Source organism: Charadrius vociferus, unplaced genomic scaffold (genome assembly GCF_000708025.1).
Source record: "Charadrius vociferus isolate BGI_N301 unplaced genomic scaffold, ASM70802v2 scaffold287, whole genome shotgun sequence".
Taxonomy (NCBI): domain Eukaryota; kingdom Metazoa; phylum Chordata; class Aves; order Charadriiformes; family Charadriidae; genus Charadrius; species Charadrius vociferus.
The window spans coordinates 2,699,628-2,705,627 of record NW_009649568.1 but is presented as its reverse complement, the minus strand read 5'-3'; positions in this window follow the sequence as shown (position 1 = coordinate 2,705,627).

Here is a 6,000-nt window from a genome sequence, read left to right as displayed (position 1 = left end):
CATGACAAATGGTGCATGGTAAGGGGGAGGGGGAAGACAGAACAAAGGTTCATCTTCCATACTCGGGCTGCTGGAGCCACTGCCATTAATCACAGCATCCCCATCTACCACAAGGAGATGTACTACTGCTACCTAGACAATATCCTACCAGAACACCTGAAGTTACAGATTGCATTTTAGACAATCCATTCTTGCATAAAATATGGATCAAAATAAGCTAATTATATACTGAAAGATCATTAAATGCCAGCATCACCTCCCTCCCCACACAGCAGGAAGCTAAGTAGGCCAATTAGAAGTGGATGGGGAAGCAAGTTTAATTCCTTTGCAGCGAAGAGGGCGTGTAAAACCTTGCTCACATACAGAGTGAAGAAAAATCTGACTGATTACAAGTCAATAGCATTTATTGTAGAATTTCTTATGCAACTTGATCAACCAGGGAGGGGGGAGAAGAAAAGAAAAAAATACAACTTGCCATGAAAAGTCAGATTTCAAGGTGGATTTTCCTTGCCTTGTAATCTACAAAATAGACTGATAAGAGTCATTGTTATTTCTTTAAGTAGCCTTGTTGACATTTTCTCTGGAATTACTATGTTCATAACAATATATGCTCATAAAAGCATATACTCCAGGAGGTGAGGTGGTAGCATTAAGAAGCAGTGCCAAAAATAAAAATAGTGGGGCATGTTCTGTTAACCATTACATGTTTAACTGTATTACAAAAGCTAATAAAAATACTTCATGTCAGTGAAAATGCAGAACTAGAAGACGAAAGCAAGCACAAATACCAAATCACATAGATATCCTTGGAAAACATTTCTTTGGAAAGAAGTTGGGAGAACATAAATTCCAAATTCCAATAAATACTTGTATGCTTTACAATTTCCAGACAACTTAGGCATCAATTATGTTATCCCACATCAATTATTTTCATCTTTCAAGACTCTGCCATAAAAATCAACTCCCTAAAAGACACCTTTTAAACTATTAGCAAATTTTGTCATTTAAGTACTAAAAAGTTTAGTTGCAATTTTAGGTTTAAGATACAGTGGTTTACAATGGTTTAAGTTTTTGTATATGCACGCATAAATTTCAGTGCTATATTTAAACTTCTCTTCAGTAAGAAGGGCCTGACTGATTTCTTTTTAAAAGGCGTGCACTACAAAGTTCACATTTTAAACCTGTCTAGGTCTGAATCTTAGCTAGTACTTTTCACCAGAATTCTGGAACAGATAGCTGTCCAAAGCATAAAGAAAAATAAATAATCAAGAAGGCTTAAGAGATTTCTATAGCTTTAACATCTTATGGCATGGATTTTCCCAGAACTCTGATTTAACCCTATTTCCTTGTTTGGTTTTGAAACAAACAGGAAGAAATTAGAAACTTCCCTGAGATATGTAAGTGTAGCTGGGGCACAGAGGCAACATGTTGAGAAGAAAAGAAAACATCTGTATTTCCTTCCCTTTCTCTTCCACCTGAAATAAATTCATTGGCTGCAGTTTGTCTTCTTTTCTGGAAGCATTTACACAGTATCTAATGCTATCCACCACCATGACTACCCCTGGGGCTTTTATGAGGGTGGGAACAATCAGTATAAGAATTACTAGGGACATCAAAGAGACAAAACATTTATTGAAGAGAGAAGAGGAAGAGAGAGTGTGAGGTAACGAGGGTCCTACTGTATTTACCTTATGTGCCAAGCATGTGGACAGCAATAAAAACCATGTAGGGAGCAATTTTGGTCAGAGAAAGAACACGGCAGCCTAATGGGAGGCCTTTGTTCTTCAAAAGGGTCTCCTTTTCCCCTTTTGTGCTTCACTTAATTCATGGCATCTGAGCTGCTCTTGAACTTGACAGACAGAGAGAAGGAGGGGGGAGAGATGGAGAAAGGGGGAGACAGAGACACAAAGAAAGAAAAAAGAGAAAAGGACTTCAAAGAGTTTTCCTTTGAAAATTCAGTTGTGCTGTATGCATTGGTGAAGGTTTTAGATTCAAAAAAAGGGCAGAAAACATTTCATATAATTTCATCATGGGGATAAATTCTCCAATGCTCTTATTAAGAAAGCTAGAAGAAAGGAACCGAACAAAAATTAAAAAAAAATAAATCCATCTGAGCTAAGGAATATAAATAAAACAGAATTACTCCCCCGGGTGCTTTTTATTTATTTTCATGTTAAATCTTATTCTCAATGGATCGCAATACATTTATCAAAATCCTATCAAAAACATCTGGTTTCCAGTAGTCACCTGAAAGGCATACATTTTCTATAGAGCCCCATCAGAATTCCCAGCACAGCGATTCCCGCTCAGAGAGCGGCAGGAGAGCACCAGTACAGCCAGCGCCATCTGGGGGGCGAGCTCACAGATGGACACTGACCACATCTCCCAAGCGCAATGTAAGGCTGCTCTATGCAAACTGTTCAAAATCACAATTTTCAAAAAAATTATTTATCATTATTTACAATAAGAATCAACACATATTAATTCTTCAAAAGGCAAAGTGGCTCAAGCCTGGTTATTGAAAGAAAAAACATTATCTGAGACAGGCTTCCAAGTTCGGTCCCCTCCTCTTTGAATTGCTTGAGCATGCTCCGATAGCTTGCTAACGGCAGTTAATATTAGCTCTCGTAATATATTCGGCTTTTCACCTTCTTTAAATATCCATGCCATAGGCAATATTTATATGAAATAATTCATAACTGCAGACTGCACTTTTCTCAAGCATCTTTTTTTTGTCCCCTAGACCACCTCCTCCCCTCAATACTGCGCATCAACTACTTACACATGATTTATATAATCCTTTGTGGATTTTATCTATGATGTATATATTGAAAATGTTTGCCAATAGTATTCGTAATAAAACATGAGATCGCAAAATGTAGAGAGATTTATGTGTCAATATCACAATAAATTATTAATACTTGTTTTAAGTTAATTCAGTGAAAGATTTTTAATGCATGAGGATCTTAAGTTGTCCCTTACCGACAATTAACTGGTCTCCTTCCTGATTTACATATTCTGACAACATAAGCGTCTACCTATAGCACACTATTTCCAGATTGCAGAAAGTAACAGTAAATCCATAATGTAACTTTCCTACTTGATAATGCTCTTTTCATCACTTGACTATTCTAATTTGAGAACAGATCTTTTCTTCATCTGAACAAAAAAGGTCCCCAAACCCCAAAATTTTTAAATTCATTCCATAGCTTAAAAACTCTTTTCTTCCTTTTTCAAATAGGGCTGTAAAGTACAGCCGTTTTTAAGGCTATGTATTTTAATGAGCCTGCACAAGGTTAATTTTATTTGAAAGTCCAAAGGCACAATTAGACTATGCAAATCATACAAAAATGGATGCTTATAAGCTGACAAGCAAATAAGCCTCCAGCAGACTGCCAGTGCAGCCATCGACATAGCAGAGTTTAGTTGTCATTGTGCTCTATAGAGAGGTTTCTGTCTCACATTGGCAGCATATTTATAACCTATAATGCTACCTGTAACGTAACCTGGGAAACACCATGAAATAAAATTGGTAGAAGTGTTTCTTAATCATAGAAAACAAGCTTGTGATGAAGAACTGTGTTTTCTGAACCAATTACATTTTGTGCTTGTTTTTTGGTGTGGGGGTTTTTTTTGTTAGTTTTAAAACGAGGGAATTTCACTGGATAGAATTACAGAACCTGTACCTATTACATCAACTTTACAAGCCAGACTGAATGTATCGCAGATTATAGATATTGAGTAGAAGCAAAAAAGATGGAAGTAAAGAACTTACAGAGCAATTTAAGTAATATAAGATAAAAATTCAATCTGTTTTGTGCACTAGGAACATCTGAGTATTAGTTAAATTTATAAAACACTTCAAATACTGACAGTGTTGCAGCCATATAAAGCAGACAGCACTGGAATACTTCTGATGCACTAATTATAGAAATGTAAAATATTTGAGACCATTACTACTATAACTTTGGGTAAAAGAGTTGAATCCAAAGATTCTGCTGCCTTCTTTTGGAACCTGTTTGCCCCGACACCTGTTTCTTTGCAAGAGGAAGTTCACCTTTGCCACCCAAGTATCTCACACATACCTGAAGAGAACTGCAGTCCCAAGTATCTGGTGATGCTAGACAGCATTTAAGGTCCTACAGCTGGCAAAGCAAATATATTAATGACTACAAAGACTGTAATCTGGCTGTTTCTGAGAATTCTCATACATTTTGAAAAAAGCCACACACAAACAGATTAAAATTACCCAGAGTTTTGACCACCTTAAACATGCCATTCTGTGAACATTGGCTTGTCTGCTAAGTTTTCATATATTATGTTTGACGAAAGCTTTTCTTATGTTTGGGACATTTTCAAGGATGGATTTATTTATGTTAACTCATTAATGCCTGTAACATCAGTCCGTCTTACTGTTGTCTTCTCAGAGTATTCCTAGGACCCCTCTCCTCCCCTGGCTCACTTTCATGGAACTTGCAGAAAAATTTCTAAATACATCTACCTTTCTGTCAAATTGGCCAAAATCAACCAAAAGATTAGTAAGTTAGTGAGGGAACTGGAAACAAAGACACACCACTACTTAAGAAACAAAGCTAAAAATAAATTCTTTCCTGCAATAAGAGAGTCAATTTGTATAAAACCATTCTTCTTAAGCCTAATAGTTCCAACAACCACAACTACTCACAATTCTCAGCCAAAAGAAAGATGAAAAAATAGCTTTACGCAGCAGCACATTTCAAGTATATGGATAGACAATACCGAATACTAGACAACCAATACCTGTCATGATGGTATAGACTGATAGAATAGTCAAACTACTCCTTCAGTACACTGGTCCTGAATCATTCTATCACATGTGCACTACTGGAGAACAAGGTGTTAAGCACAGCTTCTGAAGAAAAGACACTTCTAGAGTGCACCTATCACTTAATATTTGGAGCAACAAGCAAAATATAGTCATATACCACACTTGAACCAGTCATCGAGAAATAGCTTATAAAGCAACCCAAATATAATATACTGCATTAGTCCAGCATACAGATCACAAAAGAGAAGTCATTCATCATGACACTGACTGGAGGCAGCAGTTGTATTATTTTAAAGTTAAAAAGAAATATCATCTGTTTATTTTGTTAGTGCAGCTTCCAGGCATATATGCTCACTTAGCTTTCATACAGGAAATATGTATATTGTACAAATAGCTTTCATACAGTCTTCCTTCTCTTGTGATGTGCACAGCAATCACCTGTCTACTTAGAGGCTTTCTATTCTAGAAGTCACTATGTAGATTATGTATTCTATCTTAAACTACTTACTTCCCTTAATTGTGCATGTCCACTGGGAATACTTCAGGCAATGTCTCCAGAAATGTTGCCAAGCTACCCAAACAGGTAATTGCCCCAATTTTATTTTACTTTAAGATACATCAGATTTCAGGGCTATACTAGACCCATGGTATGAAGTAAAATAAATAAATAAATAAACAAACCCCAACCCCAAAAAAACCCACCCAACAAAAAAATCATAACAATCAACAATCAACTTCCCTCCACATTCTCATCCTTTTTTTGCTTTTCCAATATTCTTTCCTAATCAAACCACAGCCCCAAAAACATGAACGAATATGAACTCGAGGCTTCCTACTGGTGTCTGTAGAAAACACAAAACTACAAAATCAACCAGAACTGGAAGCAATCAGGCAAAACATTTCTTTATTCCAAAGATACTTCACTAACATCAGATTGCTTCTTCAGAGAGAACCTCAAGCAGACCAGAAACAGCGCCATTATAAACTGAAGTAAATACAGGTTTTAGGCAAAGTTCTTGACTTTCCATCCTCTCCTGATGTCTGTACACTTGACCTTACCACTGCACTTGCCTAGCAAGAGGCAGCAAGCATCAATCTAGCAACAGCTTGTTGGTGGCAGATGGCAGAACAAATAAAAGGAATACTGGATGGGCATGGAAACGTGAGATCTTCCCTGCTCAGCAGCAACCAAC